This window comes from Globicephala melas, chromosome 20 (assembly GCF_963455315.2).
Source record: "Globicephala melas chromosome 20, mGloMel1.2, whole genome shotgun sequence".
NCBI lineage: Eukaryota > Metazoa > Chordata > Mammalia > Artiodactyla > Delphinidae > Globicephala > Globicephala melas.
This window is the reverse complement of record NC_083333.1, coordinates 43696597-43720255: the sequence shown is the minus strand read 5'-3', so window position 1 is coordinate 43720255 and position 23659 is coordinate 43696597. Positions and strand designations below refer to the sequence as shown.

At 37.1% G+C, this 23659-nt stretch overlaps 1 protein-coding gene and 1 non-coding gene across 2 annotated transcripts in view; both read left to right on the top strand.

The window, feature by feature from the left end:
- Positions 1 to 23659, top strand: part of SKAP1 (src kinase associated phosphoprotein 1) — a 276251-nt gene that overhangs the window by 339 nt on the left and 252253 nt on the right. The window lies entirely within an intron of this gene.
- Positions 9595 to 9722, top strand: LOC115843830 (small nucleolar RNA SNORA49). Its single transcript, XR_004035889.1, has one exon. It is a non-coding gene; the product is annotated as a small nucleolar RNA SNORA49 (small nucleolar RNA).

The following is a 23659-nucleotide window of genomic DNA, read 5'->3' as shown; positions in this document are numbered from 1 at the left end:
CCAGGCTTCTGAGCAAGTTCAGGCCGCGTTCATGGTCCCCGGGCCGCCGTGCTGGCCTTCAAGCTGTCCCTTTCTTCTCGGGACGCCCTGCGTCTATAGGTTTCGCTCTCGTCCCTCTCCCGCCCTGACTCCGTCTGCCCCGCTCACACGGTACCTTGACCTTCCAGCTTAGAGCGCCCCAGGCTCCCAAGGGGCTGTGAGGGCTCCCGGGCTCCTGTCAGCCAAGGCCTGGGCACCCAGACCCTAGGTCCCCTTCACCTGCCTGCAGCTCTGGGGGTCCCTCATGCACCTGGGGCAGGCGGATCCTGGTATTACATCTCTTCTCTTTCTAGAAGTGCCCCATTGCGGTGTGTTCAGTCACTAACCCTCAACACATCCCGCTGTAACACTCCAGAGTTACAAGAGCATCTGCTTGCCTCACACTTTTTCTGGTGAAAGTAACTTGCTGTTCCCGTAACTGACCTTCCTGGAAGGACGGGGACCTGGAATCTGTGCTTGCATAAGGGTCCCAGGAGGAAAACTCTTCCCGAATTAAGCCTTTTGGCATCTATGTGACAAATGACCTGCTTTGGGCAGGTCATACTTTTGGCAAGCAGTTTTTTTTTTTTTTTTCAGTTTCTCTCAATTTAATTGGTTTTATATCTCCATTATCTTGTTATCTTGGTATAAATGCCTCCTAATTAAATATTTGGCAAGTCTTTTCGGTCTGTTTGTGGCACGGTTTCCATTCTGGGCTGCTTCTCTGTAAAATCTGTCAACTAGGTATTTCTTCTGAGGTGAAGTTTCCAAATTTATTTTACTTGTGACCCGAGTGAATCTAAATTTTCAGAATAGAAAAGTATTTGCAGGGTAAAAGCATCATCTGGGTGTCTAAGAAGAAGCAACCCGGCCTTTCCCTCTACTGTTGGTTCAATAATTCCAAGTGTAAAGAGAGGCTCTACGTGTCTGGGTTCCAGGAGGGAAGGAACTGTGGCAAAAAGTTTCATTCTGCCCTTGCAGTTAAAGGTATAATCTGATTCTTTTTATTGGTATCTGTCATTTGTTGAGAGGGAACCTATTTTACAACCTAGGTAAACTAGACTTCCATTTTGTGTGCAGCCTTGGTAGAAGATTCCTTTTAATTTTCAGAAGCTTGCAATGACATCCACTCCCTCAACATTTTTGATGTGCAGTTCTTTATTGTTCAAAACTGACACTTTGGTAAACAGCTCATTTCTGCGCCTGCCACCTTTCTTTAGCTTTGATTATTTTCTTGTTAGCTGACTGTTTTTAATTGAAGTCTTCAGATCTCCTCCTAAAGCAGAACCTTTGTTTGCTGACAAGTAGAGCAGGGTATGAATGGAGATTAATTGCATGTCACATACTTCTGTATCAAACTTGCTGTGTCTTAACAATCTCTGTTGGTGCTTGGGTCTTTAGAATATACGGAGGAGTCTGAGATTAAATTTTAAGGAGCTTTGTTGGTTAATATATTTCTTTAAGGCTTTTTTTTTTTTTAAGTTTGCAATTAGAGTCTGAATCTGAAGCAGAGAGAAAAATGTGAAAGTGGGATTCAACCAATAATTCTATTGAAAAGTGTTTGAAGAATATGCTTTTGAAAGGTTCATGTAATCATAGCAACATATTGGTTGTAGGTTTTGTTTTTTATGGAACACACTCTCTGGTGTAGACCAGCAGAATTATTCATTGTACTACAAATAATTTGTAGATATTATAAACCCATAATGGCTATCCATTTATCGTCTGTTGCTGTTTGTCTCCCCACCCCCCCCACACACACTTTTTAAGGTTAACTGTTGACAGAAAATATGTAGGTCCTGATCTCTATGTCGTCACTCAGTGGAGGGATTCACAGGGTGAGAGTGCTGCCACTTTAGTGCTGCCACAGGCCGAGCGGGTGGAGTTTCTACAATGAATTACTACTTTCATAAACCAAGGCATAAGCATTTACACAGTGATTTAACACTGGCCATCACAGCCCTAACTTAAGCATTTATTTATTTATAACTACATGAGCGTAAATGACAGGGGCATTTTTTGCCATAAGGTGTGTGCTTTGAAAAATAAAATATGCAAAGCATTGTGAAAGGTTTATGCCAAATTTTGCATAATGAAGAAAGGAACAGAAATTCTGAAGGTCTAAAATTAATTTTGTTAAATTTTAAACATTTGAAAATGTTTCATTTGACCAGCTCCACTTCTAGGAATCTGTGTTACTGAAATTAAAGGACATGAAGTATGTGTACCAGGATCCATAGTAAATGTGCATGAGTTAGGAAAGGTCAGGTGATGGTATGAATGATTATTCATTTTATGGAATATTTTGCAGCCATTAAAAATGTTGTGGTGGATCTGTATATATTGGCTTGGAAAGTGTCCATAACATATTTTTAAGACTAAAAAGCAAGGTACACCGTAGTATATATAATATACCATTTATGTTTGAAAACATCAACAAAACCCCATATATTATGTATGTTGTGTAAGCCTAGGAGGGAGTAAGAAAGAATATACACCAAGTTCCTAACATTGGTTTTCTAGGGAGGGGAGTGAGAGAGTGGGGGAGAGATTATTAATTTTATTTCATACATCTTCATGTTGTTTGAACCATGACAATGACCATGTATTGCTTTTGTAATAGGAAGAAACAACCAGGAAGGTTATTTAAAAGGAAAAGGAACAAAAAACGAAAAGAAGCTTAGAGAGGTCAGGGTTCGAAAGGGCCATTAACCAGGGTTGTGATTATGCTTTTCTCTTGGTAGCTCTAAGGGTGTGTGGAAGGTGGGGATTTTTTTTTTTTTTTAATGCTGTCTTGGATTTTGGGCAAATATTAAAGCAGTGAGAGGTTTCTAGGGTAACTCAGGAAACATCTTCCTCAGATAGACTCTGTCAAGCTCTCATATAGAAATAGTAACTAGTCCATATCAGCAAATGAGTACCTTATAGATAAGTAAAGTGAAGGGCATTTACTGCCTTATTGAAAGAGGAGGAAATATTCATGTCTGTTTTCAAATAATCAGGCTTCACATGTAGAAGTTATCTTTTCGTTTTTGTTTGGTGATAACCACGCCCGAAAACAAAAACAATGGAGTGCTGGCAGTTTGCATAATCTTTGTTTCACAGATACAAACAATCAGTTTCTTCCTTGTCTTTCTAGCCCCACTTTAGCAGTCAGAAGCACAAGAGGCAAGTATGAAGGAAGGAGAATAAATATTTCTTTAGTTCACAGTTTGTCTTGTGTGATGGAATGGGGCTTACTGACTTTAATCGCTAATAGGTCGCAACTATCTACAAGGTACCTAAATCCTGCTCAAATATGGATTAGAGACAAAATAATGTCCACAACTCCGCTGCATTTAGTAGCAATTGCTGCGTTAACGCTGATTCCAATACGCCTATGGTTACTTATTTTTAAACTTCCTTGGAAAGAAGAAGTCATTAATCATTTCCTTCCAGATTGTTCTCCAGATTTGTATTGGTCGATGTAGCCAACCATAAAATCCTTTTCAACATAGTAAAACTCCAACTCTGACTTTTTAGTATAAACATTTGTGATCAATTTTTTTCTCAGATGCAGTAGGAACTTTTCACACTTCCTCAATCAACCAGTCTGTGTTCAAAGGCACCTCCTCTGAACACTATAACTCAGAGTTGTTATAGCGAATATCATTTATCATACTTTATGGGAATATTGAGTTGTTTAGGGATTTTTCTGCCATAATTGCCCCTGGAGTGCTTTGTGAATATCTATGTCTGCTTTACGTTTTAATTTTTGTCATTTTTTTTTCCTACTGTTAGACCAGGCCTATCACTTTGCACTGCTCTCAGTGTATCTGTATCCCCAATGCTATTGGAACATCAGATAATGAAGTTCATTGGAATTAAGATGTGTGTGAAAGAAAGTATGAAGGGCTCTCTTGATGAACACAGTACCCAACCCGTTAGGCCTGCACTTTGTAACATGTACTGTGGCTGCTAAGAGTCATTTTTACTTAATTTTTGATACTGGGTTGTCTTCTAGATAGGTGATGTTACTGTTCGGTTGAATTCTGAAAGGTATATGACCATACTTCTATTTCTTTTTGTTAAATTTCTTGGTTATAAGAGCAATAATGCTCATTGTAGAAAATTTAGAAAACACAAGGATATACAGCCACCCATAGTCAACGATTGTTAAATTTCCATTTATTTCTTTCAGTTATTATTATTTGTACATACTTTAAAAGTTGTGACATATTGTGTGTATAGTTTTGTATACTGATTTTTCCACTTATAGTTTTTCATTTGCTATGGTCTCCTGAGCATTTTCTTAGATCACTAAGTTCTTTTTTTCTTTTGAGTGATTTTGAAGTTATACATCCTGGTTTTATCCCACTGATAGTTTTTTACCTTTATGGGAAAACAAACAAACAAACATTTCCCTCTGATTAGCAGCATTAGGAATGAAACAATATCTTCTAGCTCTTTCCTCCTGTATGAAATGTGAAATTGCTGATATAATCTTGGATTTTAGACTCAGAGAATTATTAATGTTTTATTGTGTATATTAGATTACAATAATTATTTTTTGACATTTGCATAATATTTAAAACCATAGCTATAATAATATTTTTTCTTCCTGTTTAACTTGTTCATTGCTTACTTTTTGTATCATGGCTTTTTCATTCTTGAACTCTTTATCTCTTAGGTATTTAGACTTTGCTAGAACGGTAGCCACTGGCCGCATGTGGCTATTTAAATTTAAATTAACTAAAATTAAATAAGACCAAAAAAATCAGTTATGCAATTGCACTAGCTACACTTCAGCTGCTCAGTAGCCACAGTGCCTGCTGTATTGGACAGTGCATAAAACCCTACTAGATGACAATTGAAAATATAATGCTGAGTGAATTTCTCAGGAAGGGTACTTTGATAGTCCCCCTACTGAGCCCCTCCAAGTTTGAGTATATGTCTGTCTAGTTTCATATAAACTTAGCTGTGGGCATGAGGTTCTAGGGTCACACTCTTTCCCTTTCTTCCCCTTTCTCTCAACTTAACCTCTCAAAGTTTTACCCTTATCTTCTGGTCTTCAGTTTTGTGGAGAAGAAGTCTGATGCCAGCCTGATATATTTCTTTTATAACCCATTCCTCCCACCGCCTGCCTGGATGTTTATAGGATATTTTTCTTTGCTCTCAAAAATGTCACTAGGTAATTTCAAGGTTTTGGACTTTTTAATAATTTTGCCTGGTATGTAGTGAACCCTTTTGATCTAAAGACTCAGTCTTTAACTTGAGAAAGTTTTTTCTATTGTCATTGCTTCTACTCCATCTCTTTTATTCTGTCATACTAGGATTTATATTATAAATTTATTAGGGCCCTGATCTAGTCTCTGTGTTTCATCTCTTTTATTGTCTCATCCGTCAGTGACTTCATTACAGTTTTAAATTCAGCATTTATTTATTTAAAAAATTTTTCCATGTGTTCTTTCCTCATCACTCATTGTTTCATTTTCATTACATCTGTAAATCTGGCTTATAGGCATAATGACTTTTTGAATGTTGAAAATATGATTAGAAATTTTCTAAACATTTCTGTTCTTTAATAATAAATCTACTTCAGAGGGAGACATTTTCTCTAGTTCTTCAAGATATAGTTTTCTTTTTGAACTTTGTTTTCTCATAGGTCCTGTATATTTTTTTTGTGATAAGTTTGCCTAGGTTCAAATCCTGACTGCCACTTTCTTACTAGTATTTAACTTTGGGTCTTAGCTATAAAATGGGGATAATAATAGTACCTATCTCATAGAATTTATATGAGGAATAAAGGACTAAATATTTGAAAAGAACTTAGAATAATATCTAGAATGCATTACACACCATTTGTTTGGTAAATAAAATTAAAAATTTATTTTTCTTTGAGGAAGTCCTCTTGATCTCTCTTCTTGCAGTTGCCTCTCCACAGGAAAACTCCTAGGCATGGCCTTTTTTTTTTTTCTTTATAAATTTATTTATTTTATGTATTTATTTTTGGCTGTACTTGGGCTCAGTAGTTGGGCTCTAGACTGCAGGCTTCAATAGTTGTGGTGCACAGGCTTAGTTGCTCCACGGCATGTGGGATCTTCCTGGACCAGGGATCGAACCCATGTCCCCTGTATTGGCAGGCGGATTCTTAACCACTGCACCACCGGGGAAGTCCCTAGGCATGGCCTTTTGCTTGGGTTGGTGGTTCATCCTTGCTACTCCAAATTAGGGGAGGTTTGTAGGGGTTCTTTCAGGATCTTCTTCATTTCCTTCCTTCCTTAGATCAGAGTCCAGTGATTATTTCTATGAGAAACTTTTTGGAGAAAGGAGAGAGGAAATTAGCTTCCCTGCTAACTTAAGAAAGACATGTGTTCCTTACCTTGTTATAGAATGCTTTGTATGTGTGTGCGTTTGTGTAAAAATAGTATTTTTGTACTACTTGTCAGTCGAAAAAAAATGAAAGGTTTAATCTTCCCCTTCTCCCTTTCTGTTTTTATAAACAGAACTATTTTTTTAATTGGTAGAAATATTTTAGTTTCATTGTGGGTATAGCCTAGATGTTAACTGGGCTGCCCAGGCCTTTTGAGCTCTAGGCAAGACCTACTTCCTATTGTGGAAGCCCAAACATCTCCTCAAGATCTGGGTAATTCTCAGGGGGCATGCATTCTCAAGGTTACTTTTGCTTCCAGGGTCCCCTCCTTCCATGTGTGCTTTCTGTAGGCCTAAACTAACGGTTCCCAAATGGGGTGATTTCGTCCCATGGGGGCATTTGGCGACACTTGGAGACATTTTTTTTGGTCACAGCTGGGGAGGGTGCTATTGGCACCTAATGGGTAGAGGCCAGGGATGCTGCTCAGCTTCCTACAATGCATAGGATAGCCTCCACAACAAAGAAGTATCCAGCCCCAAATGTCATTAGTGCCAAGGTTGAGAAACCATGGCCTTGGCATATATCCTTGCCTTCAGTTTCCACAATGACCTACCCACATGGAGTCCCTGTGAGTGTAGAAGACATCACTGGAGAGTCAGAGGGTGCAGGGAGAGGGAGGAAGGGTTTCCACTGCAGTAATGCAAACGATTTTAAATTGAATATTAGGCATTCCTATTCCTAAACCCCCTTTTCCCACTCCAGTCATCAGACAGTGCCCTCTGGCCTTTCACCTGATGTAGTTCTCAGCCTTATGCTTTCTCACTGGCACCTTCTCCCTTTATCCTATCTGGAGCAAAACAAAAAAAAAAATTGTTTTTTCCCTTGCTGCATGGAAAGGCAATTTAGCTATCTGTTTAGTGGTTTAGGTTCCCACCAACACCCACACATGGAGAAACAAATTACTTTGCCAAACCATGGCGATTCTCTTCCTAAGAGGAATTCTAGTGCCAGCTATTAAGATAATAACATTTTTACCTCATTATATAAGTGTAATACTTAAACAATTTTTAATCATTTTAAATACAGGAAAAGTAAGATGTTTCAAGTTTTACCATCATCTGAGAACCTTAACATATTGACATAACTATCATAGATCTAATTTTTTCACGTTATAAACCATTACACTGTACAGAAATCCTACAATTTCTGCTACGTTTATTCATATTTATTTCCCCTGTGTTTCCAGGTTCATTGCTTGCTTTTCCAGTTTGTCAGTGCTGCGTTATAGGTTAGGCGATTATAACAGATGGCTTTTCAGGTTTGGAGTCTTTGAGTTCCACTGTTTAATTTTACTATCCAGCTCTTACACGGAACATAGGACAGATGTGGGCTTAGAAACAGAGTGGTCTTAGCATCCAGAGAGCAAGCTTTCCTGAAGGCTTATGGCTTTGATAAAATCACTTATGAATTACTTAAATTCTCATCTAGGGTCTCCTCCTAACATTGTTGATATTCTAATATTAGTATGTTATAGGGAAATAAAATTTTTATTCACATAATAGGAGCTTTACTAAAATGTATCCAGTGGCACATATTTATACATACTTAAGCCAATATAGTAGTTGAGTTGGAATTAATTAAGGTACTGTATATTATAAATCAAGTATGAGAAGTATCCTGGATACTTAGAAAGCTACAGAAAATCTCTCTTAACTGCATTGTAATAAACGTCCTTAAAATCACTCTCTCTTTAAAGTAAATTTTCCTTTTTGATAACTCTTTGTGTGAGCCTCTTCATCCATCGATTCCTCCCTCTCTTTCTTTCTTCCTTCCTTCCCAGTACTTTATTAAAGTATGATTTACGTACATAAAATGCACTAATGTTAAGTGTTACAACTGGATGACTTTCATGTATATATGACTGTGTGACTGTGTGACTACAACCCACATCAGGACATAAACATTTCCATCTCCCTAGAAAGTTTCCTTTCCAGTTCTGGAACTTCATAGATCAGTATGATCTCTTTTGTGTCTGTCCTCAGCATAATGTTTTTGAGAGTTATCCATGTTGTTCTGTGTATCAGATTTATCTTATCCTTTTGCTAAGTAGTATTCCATTGTGTGAATATTTCCACAGTTTGTTTATCCATTCTTCTTCTGATGAACATTGAGTTGTTCAGTTTTGAGTTATTATGAATATAGCTGCTATGAGCATTCTTGTATAACTTGTTTTGTAACATAAACACTCATTTCTCCTGGGTAAATATCTAGGAGTGGAATTTCTTGGTCGTAGGGTATGAATACATTTAATTTTATTGGAAACTCCAGTTTCCCAAAGTAATTGTACCTATTTTACAATCCCACCAACAGTGTATGAGAATTCCAAGTGCTCCATTTCCTCGCCAACACTTGATGTTGTGGTCTTTTTATTTTTAGATATTCTGGTAGATGTTATGGTCCATGTATTTTTTTAATTACAAAAATAACTTATGGATACATTTTTATTGTAGAATATTTGCACAACATACAAGTATATAGACTACTTGACCTAGTCACAGAAATCAGACAAGAAAAAGAAATAAAAGGTATCCAAGTTGGAAGGGAAGAGGTAAAATTGTCATTATATGCAGATGACATGATACTCTATAGAGAAGACCCTAAAGACTCCACACAAAAACTATTAGAACTAATAAATGAATTCAGCAAGGTAGCAGGTTACAAGATTAATATACAGAAATCTGTTGAATTTTTTTTACACTAACAATGAAATATAAGAAAGAGAAAGGGAAAAAACAATCCCATTTAAAATTGTGTCAAAAAAATACCTAGGAATAAACCTAACCAAGGAGGTGAAAGACCTATATGCAGAGAACTATAAAACAATGTTAAAAGAAATTGAAAATGATTCAAAGAAATGGAAAGATAGTCCATGCTCTTTGATTGGAAGAATTAATATTGTTAAAATGGCCATACTACCCAAAGCAGCATACAGATTTAATGTGATCCCTGTCAAACTACCCATGACATTTTTCACACAACTAGAACAAATAATCTTAAATTTTTTATGGAACCACAAAAGACCCAGAATTTCCAAAGCAATCCTGAGGAAAAGGAACAAAGCTGGAGGCATAACCCTCCCAGGCTTCAGGCAATTCAAAGATACAGTAATCAAAACAGCATGGTAGGGCTTCCCTGGTGGCGCAGTGGTTAAGAATCTGCCTGCCTTCCCTCGGCCTTACTCCAGGGGCTTTTGCTGTAAAGTGCCTGGCATTACCGGAGGGTACATGAACGAGCACGCATCCCTCCCCAGGGAGACTGCTGTCCTGTGGGGCCCATTCGTGGAGCTGACAGCACAGGTCGGGTGGGGTTGGACACTTTCCTTTCTGTACCTGCTGACTGGCGACGCTTAAACAGGGTAGAGGCATCAGCAACCAGTAAGTGAGAGATGCCACACATGCCCGGAAGAACCAGAATAAAATGCTAGAGTCCGGTGTAATTGGAACACGGAGCTCGCGTCAAAAGAAACACAAACCGAACAGTTTTGTTACGGAATAATTTCTAACTGATAAGTACCAGAACACGTCAGAGGTTTCTTGTTGTTTGGAAGGAATGCTAACTCGGGGTTTTATTTTGCCTCAGAAAAAAAAAAAAAGAACCTACCTGCCAATGCAGGGGACACGGGTTCAAGCCCTGGTCCCGGAAGATCCCACATGCTGTGGAGCAACTAAGCCTGTGTGCCACAACTACTGAGCCTGCGCTCTAGAGCCCATGAACCACAACTACTCAGCCTGCGTGCCACAACTACTGAAGCCTGTGCATCTAGAGCCTGTGCTCTGCAATAAGAGAAGCCACTGCAATGAGAAGCCCATGCACCACAACAAAGAGTAGCCCCCGCTCACCTCAACTAGAGAAAGCCTGCGCGCAGCAGCAAAGACCCAACACAGCCAAAAATAAATAAATAAAATCAATAAATTTATTTTAAAAAACCCCAGCATGGTATTGGCACAAAAACAGACATATAGATCAATGGAACAGAATAGAGAGCCGAGAAATAAACACATACTTCAGGTCAATTAATCTTTGACAAAGGAAGCAAGCATGTACAATGGAGAAAAGACAGCCTCTTCAGCAAGTGGTGTTGGGAGAGCTGGACAGCCTCATGTAAATCAGTAACGTACATTAGAACACTCCCTCACATCATACACAAAAATAAACTCAAAATGGCTCAAAGACTTAAATATAAGACATGACATCATAGGACGCCTAGAAGAGAATACAGGCAAAACATTCTCTGACATAAATCGTAGCAGTCTTTTCTTAGATCAGTCTCCCAAGGCAATAGAAATAAAAGCAAAAGTAAACAAATGGGTCCTAATCAAACTTATAAGCGTTTGCACAGCAAAGGAAACCCTAAACAAAACAAAACAAAAAGCCTAACAGAATGGGAAAAAATATTTGCAAACTGTGGGACCAACAAGAGCTTAATGTCCAAAACATACAAACAGCTTATACAACTCAATATGAAAAAAACAATCGAAAAATGGGCGGAACTAAATAGACATTTCTACAAAGAAGGCAACCAGATGGGCAACAGGCACATGAAAAGATACTCAACATCGCTAATTATTAGAGAAATGCAAATCAAAACTACAACGAGGTATCACCTCACACCAGTCAGAATGGCCATCATCAAAAAGTCTACAAATAATAAACACTGGAGAGGGTGTGGAGAAAAGGGAATCCTCGTACACTGTTGGTGGGAATGTAAATTGGTGCAGCCACTATGGAAAACAATATGGAGGTTCCTTAAAAAACTAAAAATAGAACTACCATATGATCCAGCAATCGCACTCTTGGGCATATATCTGGAAAAGACGAAAACTCTAATTTGAAAAGATATATGCACCCCAGTGTTGATAGCAACACTATTTACAATAGCCAAGAGATGGAAGCAACCTAAGTGTCCATCAACAGATGAATGGATAAAGAAGATGTGATACACACACACACACACACACACACAATGGAATACTATCCATAAAAGGAATGAAATGTTGCAATTTGCAGCAATATGGATGGGCCTAGAGATTATTGTACTAAGTGAAGTAAGTCAGAGAAAGACAAATATTATATATCACTTATATGTGGAATCTAAAAAAAATAATACAAATGGACTTATTTACAAAACAGAAACAGACTCACAGACATAGGAAACAAACTTATGGTTACCAAAGGAGAAGGTGGGGTGGTGTAAATTAGGAATATGGTGTTAAAAGATATGCACCACTATATATAAAATAGATAAACAAGGATTTACTCTATAGCACAGGGAGCTATATTCAATATCTTGTAATAACCTATAATGGAAAAGAATCTGAAAAGAGTGTATATATATATATATATATATATATATATATATATATATATATATCTGAATCACTTTGCTGTATACCTGAAGCTAACACAATATTGTAAATCAACTAAAGTTCAATGAAAAATAAAATAAGTATATAGACTACTTGGTTTTTTATCATAGCACCATTGGATACCTTTCCATATGAATCTATGTATATATTCATATATATATATTCATTTTTAAACTGTTGCACAGTATTTCAGAATTTTTTAACTATTCACCTATTGAAGGACGTTTAGATCGTTTCCAGATTTTTTTGTATTTCCACAGTGCTGTAGAGAACATATCTGCATCTTTGTGTACATATGCAAATATTTCTGTAGGATAGATTCTTAGACTCTCAAATGGAAGATTGCCGAAGTGTTAATCCTAGATTTGTAGACTGGCCAGTAGTTAAAACTTAATCCTAAGTACTATCTGTGTTTTCGTTCCTGGTTTTGTTTTCTCTGTGCTGTGAGTATATAGGTATTGTCATTTTTTTCCCCTTCAGGAGGTAAGAGAATGAAAAATATAAACACACATTTCTTGGGTCTTGGGGCAGAAACAATCAGCAGGTTGAAGCAAACCACAGCCAGAACATGCTGACAGTTTCTCTATTGTATGCTGACAACTTCCTGCAAGCCAAAACAAAGCTGGTGGGTATGATTTTAACCTTGCCAACAAGTTTTACCCCTTAACAAAAAGCAAGAAATATATGCCTTAAGGATTAAAACTGACTGCCAGATCGAAAATTTAATGCAAGGTTTAAAACAAGTTCTAAGCAAACAAAGTCATTTTCCCCCACTATGATACTTTTATTTAATTTGTGTGAAAATGGGCAAGACAAGGTTTCTATGAAGTCTTCCATCGTTAGAATAGAAAAATGAACACTGAAGTTTCAGAGGTTTGATTTTAGGGAGATATTTAAGTCACTGCAGAAATACTAATGGTCGGATACCTTCAGCATATTTGTAACAAGGAATCAGAAATTATTACTTTTTGTTTGTTTCTACCAGAAGCTGTCAATGAGACTTTGTAGAAGTTGGATCAGCAACCAGGCCATTTTTTTCTGTAAAATAGCAATATGTTACATAAAGGGATAGGTGTGACATTTAATTAAACACCCAGACAAATAGAATACTCAGGTATCTAGAATGAAATGTGGCCTTATGTTACTTCCAAGGTAGAGATTGTTTTAGTTTGGCGGGCATGATTTGCTAGGCATGGCAAAGTGGGTGGACATAGTCTGTGACTGGAAAGGACATCTTACTGTTGGCGGCTCACTCAAGGAAGTCCCGAGGATGATGCAGATCTTTACTCCCTGCCTACCGCAGCAATCCAAGCAAAGGACTCCTGGGATGGGTCCCTGAGAGGAGTCCCTCCTCCCTTTGATATCCCCTTGTCTTCTCCACAATCCCAACAAACATTTTCTACACCCCTCCTTTCTCCATACAGGCTCCCATCTCCATCCTAGAGGGGTGATGTCTCATCTTTAAGGCTTTAACTCCTTCAAAGTGTTCAGAGTGAAGCATCTATAAGATAAATTAAACATTTTGATTAGAAAAAAACACTAGGTATCACTGAAAATTTAAGAGATGAGGCTGAAGTAGTATCCTGCTCCTACAATTTTTTTTAAAACAGTGAATAGATTGTTTTCTAATGTTTACTTAGGTATTTTCTTTTAGACCCCTTTTTTTTAATGGGAAAAAGAACCATGTTCCTTAGGTTGATTTCCAGGCCAGCCCATTTTTAAAAACTATTTTGTATCCCTCTTTGTCAGTGGGAACACTCCCTTTATCCCCTGTTCCCTAACTCCAAGCTCTGATGTTGGTGTTCTGACTGGAGAGTGACTCCAATGGGCAGGACTGGGAAAGGTATGAGGAGCTGGGTGGGAGCTAGGTTGGGGTTCCCAGGATTAGGGAGGAGACTTATTTAATAAGCCAGAATGAGAGCAGGAATGGGCCTCACCTAGCGGGGAGGTGAGAGCCAGTGCAGGGACCCAGAGCAAAAGGAGAACAGAATTTCCTCTCATCTCCCTCTCTTCCTCTCCTGTCTCCTTACTTCCGACCCCATCTCCCATTGAGAGTGTGGCTGCCAACAGGCTTGGACGTGCTATGATAAGAGGAGGGGGCTATGAGATGGGGTGAGGAGTGATGATGGAAGTCAGCAGAAGGTTGTTGAAGTATAATGACTATCAAAGCAGCAGCAGTGAGAGAATGGATATATTTCTGTGATTGTGCTCAGCCAGGACAACCATTCACATTTAACAAGTATTTGCAAGTACTTGGGGACTTTTTAAAAAAATCTAAATAGAGGGTCTGAAATACTGCCCAGCCTTAAACTTAACAGAATTAATTTGGTGAGTCATTTTAGCCTATGCCAACACTTTTTGCATGTAGACAAAAATCTCAAATATTTTCTTGGGTATAATGCCAATATGGGCAGAAATTCATGGCCCCCTTCTTTTCAGAAATGTGAGTTCTGCTTTAGTAGTTCAAATACTTTTGCAAAATATCCCCTCTAGGAACACTTTGATTGGTTTTTGGTTGGTGGAATTGTTTTCAGCAGCATTTGGCCATTCATCCTGCCTTCAAATAGAAGATTGATTGAAGCAAACTTTTGAGTTTTAGAAACAATATATCAACAAAAAAAATTTGTAACTGTTAAAGAACACCAACTTAAATATTTTGTTCTTTCTGTGTATTAGGAGCATTACTTAGAAAACAGATGGAGGCAACCTTTATTTTTCACTAGTTTGAAAAATGTGACACATAGGATGTCATTCTTCTCCAAATAGAAGAGTAGCCTCTTAAATGGACAAGGTCAGAGGTTTGGGAGAATGTAAGAGACTTTGACCAGTCTACAGAACCTAGAGATCTTGGGTGCATCCTGTCAAGTCAGAATCTTTTCATCTGGCCTTAGGCCGTGCAGTGATTTCTCCCAGGGATGTGATGATTATATCATGTCTACAGAGTTCCACATACCCTCTGTCCCCTTGTCCTTCTTTGTTTTCTTTTTCTATCTTCTTTTCCTACTCTGGTTTGCTGGAATAGATATCCATAAGTTGCCTGGAAGCTGAGGGAATCTATGTTTTAGGGAAGCTGTGAATTATAATAGGAAGATGCATCTTTGCCAGAGCTGTTTACCGTTTAAACATGAGACTTAAAATCATTGTATATTACTTTTAGTACAAAATACTGTATGTTGCTACAAGCTTGCCTTCCAGAATAATCTTTCATCACTGTCCTCTCACCCCTAACCTTTATGTTCTGCCCTCCAAGTAAGAATTCTTTCAGTCTCTCCAACTGAACTAACATCTATCACCTCAGGACCTTTGCACATAATGTTCCCACGCTTATGCCATTCTTTTCCTCATTCTACCACCTCCTCCCCATCCCCAGCAGACATACTTGACCTGCTAATCTGTGGGCTTCAGATGAAAGGTCAGGTCTCTGAGAGATCTCCCCTGACTTACTTCCCTCTAGACTAGTCGCATCCACTCTAGGCCTGTGCCCCCCTCACTTTTCTTATTATAACTCATATCACAATTTATTCTGATTGTCTATTTAAGTCTTTATTCTTTGGTAGACTGTAAACTTTTAGTTTAGATCTATCTTGTTCACTTTTTCAGTATTTAGCATGTAATAAGTGCTCAGTAAATATTTGTTAAAGAATAAAGGCATTCAGAAAAAATGTGGCATTGTTTATGGTATGTTTCTGATTTTGTCTTTTCTCTTTGGTGTGAGGACATTTACACCAGTGTGGTATTGCTCACTCACCAGTCAAAGGTAACTAGGTGTAGACCCTGTAACATCAAGTGTTATGTGTAGTGAGTGCTGTGATGTCAGAGGCACCTCAGGAGTGTTCTTACTCAGTTAGTGGTGTTTTTCACTCTGGATTTTGCAGTTGCAGGAGCCTAAGGCATCCTGATGTGATAGGACATGATGTTTATATTAAAGGAGTCCTTGTTTGTACAAGGCTGATTGCTTAATGGAAAACCCACCCAGAGAGAGTGGTAAACTTGGTTAAATACAGGAGGTGAAAATCTCTTCCTTGTTCAGAGGTGAGTAATGTGTTTCTGAGCAGGGTTGCTCAGGCACCTTGAGGTCATAATCACTATAAGTAGCATCATCTTGCAAATTGAAAGGCAACTGTATTATATGTTGGTCTGTAATTTCCTTAATATCTGTATCAAGTTTTGATATCAGGCTTATGCTGGCTTCATAAAATGAGTTGGGAAGTGTATAAAATACTAGATGTATAATCCCTCCTATAGCTCTTGCTTTTGACTTATTTATGTTTTCATGATTATAAATTTGTTCATCTAGTGAGTTGTGGGAGTATTTTTAGATCAGCTTTTTCGAAAAAATGATGAGACAGATGGAAGAGATTGTCTTCGTGTCATTTTATTCCCCTGAGTAGATGACACTTGCAGGTGAAGGAACAAGTACTTAAATTAACAAGTGGCCCTCTAAAGTGTTTTGAAATGAAGCCTTCAAAAAAGTAATTTAAAGTGAAACTTAAAAAGTGAAGTCATAATAAAATATCAAATATCCCCCCAATGAGTTGGGGGATAATTATATCCTGTTGATTCCGTTTTAGCAGTTTTAGTGTATACAAATATAATTACATGGGATATTTTACATATAAGCATTTAGTAAGGAGAGTAGAAGTTCAAAATAATATATATATATGTATCTACATTTATCATCTATAGGCATGAAGTATTCATTTTAACCATCCATCTCTCACAGGATCTCTATTCCCCACTTTCTCTCTGCTTGGGTGGCCTCCTTTTCTATTCCCAGCTATGAACCAGCACAGCCCACTACCACTGAGTGAAATGAAGAGGAGGGAGAAAAATTAAAATCTGTCTATCCAAGCTAAGAGTAGTATTACATTATGCTTGCATAGTGATTTTAATTTTACTTATTTTTTCATATTCTAAAACACATATTTTAGAACATTTAGAAAATATAGAAAAGTATGAAGAAGATGATAAAAATGGCTTGTAATTCCACTACCTAGAGATGACCATTGTTAATATTTTGGTGTTTATCACAGTGCCTGACTGACCTATAGGAGGGACTCAATAAAGATTGGGTTAATGAATGAATTTAACCCAGTCCCTCCCCTGTTCTTCTGGTAAAATGTGAAGATTATATCATATACCACTTTAAAAAATTAATAGACTAGTTTTTAGAATAGCTTTAGATTTACAGAAAAGTTGAGCAGGTAGTACAGAGTTCTCCTATTCCCCTTACCCCCAGTTTCCTCCATTATTAACATTTCACATTACTATGATACATTTATTACAATTAATGAACCAATATTGATATGTTATTGACTAAGTCTGTAGTTTATTCCATTTTCCTTAGATTTTACCTAACGTCCTTTCTGTTTTCCAGGATCCTATCCAGGATACCTCATTTAATTTATTTCTTTAGACTCCTCTTCTCTGCAGCTGTTTCTCAAACTTTCCTTGTTTTTGATGACCTTGAGAGTTTTGAGGAGTACTGGTCAAGTATACTGTAGAACGCCCTATATCAGAATTTGTCTGATGTTTTTCTCGTGATTAGACTAGGGCTACAGGTTTTTGGAAAGGAGATCACAGAAGTAAAGAGCCATTCTCATCAAATGTCGAGGGTACATACTATCAACGTGATTTATGACTGTTGATGTTGACTTTGATCACCTGGCTGATATAGTTATTGTCAGGTTTCTCCACTGTCAAGTTACTCTTTATTTCCCCTTTCAATACTGTACTCTTCGGAAGGAAGTCTCCATGTGCAATCTACACTTAAGTGTTGGGAGTTATGCTCCTTCTTCTTTAAGGTGGAGTATCTATATAACTTATTTGGAATTCTTCTGCACTGGAGATTTGTGTGTTCTCCTCCCATGTATTAAGTTACTTATTTATATCATTGTGGACTCATGAATACTTATACTTTGAGTTATAATCCAATGTTACCTAACTTTGTTGCTCAAATTGTTCTAGCTTTGGCCATTGGGCACTCTTTTACTTGGCTCCTGGGCTCCTTTTGACATGCCCCATGAATTTTGTGTGTGTGTGTGTGTGTGTGTGTGTGTGTGTTTTGGGCACTTCCTTACTTTCTGGCACTACAAGATGCTCCAGGGTCATCTTATATGTGTCCTGCCCCAGTCCTAAAATCAGCCATCTCTCAAAAAAGCGTTGGTTCCTTTTACTGAAGATTGGTATTAGAAATTAATATCTGGGTAGTAGGTGTGCTCATTGTCACTGGAATGTTGTTTCTTTTAGGCCTTCTCAGCTGACAAAGCAAAGAAATATATGTGTGCAAGGTAACCCCACATATAAATATATCTATAAGCAATTTCTATACATAACCATCTGTATCTATACAAAGTTAAACATGAGTTCTTATTGATGTCTTCAATTCTTAATTCATTTTAGACTCCTTACTATTCTTTTTTTTAAATTGAGCTCACATTGTTTTATAACATTATATAAGTTTCATTTGTACAACATTATATTTCTACTTCTGTATACATTACAGTGTGCTCACCACCAAAAATTTAGTTTCTATCTGTCATGTACAGTTGACCCCCTTTTACCCATTTCACCGCCCACCCCCCTCCGATAACCAATACTCTGTTCTCTGTATCTACGTGTTTGTTCTTTTTGGTCTGTTTTGTTCATTTATTTTATTTGTTTGTTTTTTATATTTCACATATGAGTGAAATCATACAGTATTTGTTTCTCCCTCTGACTTATTTTGCTTAGCATAATACCCTCAAGGTCCATCCATGTTGTCACAAATGGCAAGATTTCATCATTTTATAGCTGAATGGTAATATATTGTATTTATATATACCACATCTTCCTTATCCATTCATGTACTGATGGCTGTTTCCATATCTTAGCTATTGTAAAAAATGCTGTGCTGAATATAGAGGTACATATATCTTTTTGAATTAGTGTGTTTGTATTCTTTGGATAAATACCCAGAAGCGGAACAGCTGGATCATATATTAGTTTAATTTGTAATTTTTTGAGGAATCTCCATACTGTTTTCCATAGTGGCTGCACCAATTTACACTCCTACCAACAGTGCATGAGGGTTCCTTTTCCTCCACATCTCCTCCAGCACTTATTACTTCTTACCTTTTTGATAATAGTTATTCTAAGGGGTGTGAGGTGATATCTCATTGTGGTGTTGATTTGCATTTCCCTAATAATAATGTTGAACATCTTTTCTTGTGTCCGTTGGCCATCTGTATGTCTTCTTTGGAAAAATGTCTATTCAGCTCTTCTCCTTAATATTCTTGCTGCTTGCTCCTATCTTTTCCACTCCAACACTAAGAAACTTGGCTCCCACCATTCATCATCCATTTATTGTTTGATTAGAGTATACATGTATAGCAGTATAAGAATTGATAACCCCTACACCCATTGGAAACAACTTTATTGACCAGGGTCCAGTATTCACGTGCAGTTCCTTTTGCCTTTGGTCTTATAGACTACCCATTTCCAGTGTTGCTTAGGTCAGTACCTTTCCCCCATTTCTTCAGTGAGTTTAATTCATATATTTGTAATCAGTTAGATTATGTTGTTACAGTCTGCATTTTTTCCTGAGATTCCCCAACCTGCTAAATGAGTTTTTGAAATTTGCAGACATTAAGGCTCATTCTTTGTGTTGTAAAGTCCTATAGGTTTGGATAATTACATAAAGCCATGTGTCAACCATTATTAAAGTATCATACAGTATAGTTTCACTGCCCTAAAAGCCTCCTGTGCTTTACCTATTCATCCCTCCCTGACTCCTCTTGAACCCCTGATCTTTTTATAGTGTTGCCTTTTCCAGAATGCTATGTAGTTGGAATCATACAGTATGTAGCCTCTTCAGATTGGCTTCTTTCACATAGTGATATGCATTTAAACTTCCCCCATGTTTTTTCATGGCTTGAGAGCTCATTTCTTGTTAGCACTGACTAGTATTCCACTGTTTGTATGTACCACAATTTATTTATCCACTCACCTACTGAAGGACACTTCGGTTGCTTCCAAAATTTTAGCAAGTATAAATAAAGCTGCTATAAACATTTATGTGCAGATTTTTGTGTGGACAAAAGTTTTCAACTCAATTGGGTGAATACTCAGGAGTGTGATTGCTGGATCTTTTGATAAGACTATGTTTAGCTTTGGAAGAAACCAGACCATCTTCCAAAGTGGCTATACCATTTTACATTCCCATCAGCAATTAATGAGAGTTCTGGTTGCTCTACATCCTTGCCAGCTATCGGTATTGTCAATTTTAAAAAATTTATCCATTCTAATAGTTACATAGTGATATCGCATTGTTGTTTTAATTTGCAATTCCCTAATGACATATGATGCTGAGTGTCTTTTCATATGCTTATTTGTCATCTGTGTATCTTCTTTGGTGAGAAGGTACACAGATGACAAATGCGCATCTTATATCCATTTATAAAATTGGGTTGTTTGTTTTCTTATTGTTGAGTTTTAAGAGTTCTTTGAATATTTTGGATATAAGTCCTTTATTAGATATGTGTTTTGTAAAGATTTTCTACCAGTCTGTGGCTTGTCTTTTCATTGTCTTAACACTGTCTTTTGTGGAACAGAAGTTTTCCATTTTAATGAAGCCTAAATTATTTCTTTCATTCATCATGCTTTCGGTCTTGTAACTAAAAACTCATTGCCAAACCCAAGGTCACCTACATTTTCTCCTGTGTTATCTTCTAAGATTTTATAGTTTTGCATTTTACATTTAGGTCTATGATCCACTCTGAGTTAATTTTTGTGAAAAGTTAGAGCTGTGCCTTTTTTTTTTTTCATTTGAATGTTTAGTTGTCACAGCACAATTTGTTAAAAAGACTATCCTCTCTCCACTGAATTGCCTTTACATCTTTGTCAAAGATCAGTTGACTGTGTTTGTGTGAGGCTATTTCTGTGTTTTCTGTTCTGTTCCATTGATCTGTGTCTGTTCTTCCAACAGTACTACTCTATCTTGATCACTGTAGCATAGTAGTAAGTCTTTAAGTTGAGTAATGTCAGTCCTTCAGCATTCCTCCTTCTTTCTCCTCCTGTCATCCTCCCTCTACTCTTCCTCCTCCTCCTCGCCCCTTCCTCTTCCTTTTCTTCTTCTTCTTCCTCTTCTCCTTCTCCTTTTCGTTCAGTATTGTGTTAATAATATGCTGTGAGAATTTTTGAATTCCTTAAATTTTCTTCATGATTATTTTTAATTGGTTATATAATATTTCATTATATGATCTATGATATAACCAATAACCAGGGTTTAGTGGAAAAAATTCAGATCATTTGATATCTCATTTTTGTAAATGAAAATAAAAAGGTTTTGTTAGCACAGAATAAAAACTGAAAGAGTTAGGAGTTCCCTGGTGGTCCCGTGATTAGGACTCCGTGCTTCCACTGCAGGGGGCATGGGTGCAATCCCTGGTCAGGGAATTAAGATCCCGCATGCTGCCCGGCGTGGCCAAAAAAACAAAAAACAAAAACCTGAAAGAGGATGGGATTGCAAATTTTGTTGCTTATATCAATTTCTTTATTTTCCGATGTTTCTACGGTGAGTAACGATGCCTTTTTTGTTAGAGGGAAAGGTAAATATGTTTGTGTTTGTTTTCTAAAGTGTGAGAAATATCTTTTCTTCCTTTTCCCCTCTCAATCTGATATTGGTAATTTGGGTTTTCTCTTTTTTCCTTTTATGAATCTTGATAAAACCTTTAGGGACTTACCAAATTTATTGGTCTTTTAAAAGAACAAACCAATGTTTTTTCGGCTCTCTATTTAATTGATTTCCATTCTTATCTTTATTAATTTCTTTTTCCTGCTTGGAGTTTAGTTTGTTCTTCTTTGTCTAGTTTCTTAAGATGAAAACTTAGATCATTGATTTTAATCCTTTCTTCTTTTCTACCATAAGCATTTAAAGCTGTATGTTTCCCTTAAGTGTGGATTTAACTGCGTCCTACAAATTTGGATGTGTTGTATTTTATAATCATTCAGTTTATTCAAAGAAGAGTATTTCCTCTTTGATTTACGTTACTTCGAATTGAGGCTTTTTAGATATCTCATTGTTATTGATTTCTAACTTATTTTATGGTCAGAGAACATACTCTAAGATTTTAGACTTTTGGTGTGTTTTTTTTTTGTTTGTTTGTTTTTTTGCGGTACGTGGGCCTCTCACTGTTGTGGCCTCTCCTGTTGTGGAGCACAGGCTCCGGACGCGCAGGCTCAGCGGCCATGGCTCACGGGCCTAGCCGCTCCGCGGCATGTGGGATCTTCCTGGACCGGGGCATGAACCCGTGTCCCCTGCATTGACAGGTGGACTCTCAACCACTGCGCCACCAGGGAAGCCCGACTTTTGGTGTTTATAAGACTTATTTTATGGACTAGAATAAGGTATATCTTGGTGAACATTTCATATGCACTTTAAAAAAAGTGTATTCTGTAGTTGTTAGATGTAGCATTCTATGAATGTCAATTAGATCAAAGTTGTTGATAGTGTTGTTCAGGTCCTCTATCTCTTTGCTGATTATTTGTCTAGTTGTTCTATTAGTTTCTGAAACAGGGTAGTAAAATCCCCAACTATGATTGTAGATATGTCTTTTTCTTACTTTAGTTGCATTGGAATTTGCTTCAGGTATTTTGCAGCTATTTTATTATGTGCATACACTTTATAATTGTTCTATCTTCCTGATGACTTGGCCCTTTTATCATTATGAAATATCCCTCTTTATCTCTTGTAATAGTCCATGTACTGAAGTCTACTTTGCCTTACATTAGTATACTCTTTCCATCTTCCTTATGTTTACTCTTTGCATACTGTATAATTTCCATTCTTTTTTTTCAGCCTATCTGTGTCTTTATATTTAAAGTGTGTCTCTTATAGATTACTTTGAACAATTATATGCCAATAAAATGGACAACCTAGAAGAAATGGACAAATTCCTAGTAATGTACAATCTCTCAAGACTGAATCAGGAAGAAATACAAAACATGAATTGAATCAGTATTTTAAAAACTCCCAAGAAACAAAATTCCAGGACTAGATGGCTTTACAGGTGAATTCTGCCAAACATTTAGAGAAGGGTTAACACCTATCCTTCCCAACTATTCCAAAAAAATTGCAGAGGAAGGAATGCTTCTGAACACATTCTGTGAAACCAGCATCACCCTGATACCAAAACCAGACAAAGATATAACAAGAAAAGAAAATTACAGGCCAATATCACTGATGAACATAGATGCAAAAATCCTCAACAAAATATTAGCAAACCAAATCAACAGTACATTAAAAGGATCATACACCATGATCAAGTGGGATTAATCCCAGGGATGCAAGGATGGTTCAATATCCACAAATCAATCACTGTGATACACTACATTAACAAATTGAAGAATAAAAATCATATGATCATCATGTGTTGCAGAGAAAGATTTTGACAAAATTCAACATCCTTTTATTATAAAAACTCTCAGTAAAATGGGTATAGAGGGAATATACCTCAACATAATAAAGGCCATGTGTGACAAGCCCACAGCTAACATCATACTGAATGACGAAAAGCTGAAAGTATTTCCTGTAAGGTCAGGAACAAGATAAGTATGCCCTTGAGGGTATTATGCTAAGTGAAGTAAGTCAGACAGAGAAAGACAAATACTGTATGATTTCACTTATATGTGGAATCTTAAAAACAAAACAAATATGAACAAATATAACTAAATGGAAACAGAGTCATAGATACAGAGAACAAACAGGTGGTAGCCAGAGGGGAGGGTAGTGGGGAGGTGGGAGGAGAGAAATAGGTGAGGGAGATTAAGAGGTACAAACTTCCAGTTACAAAATAAATGAGTCACAGGTATGAAATGTACAGTT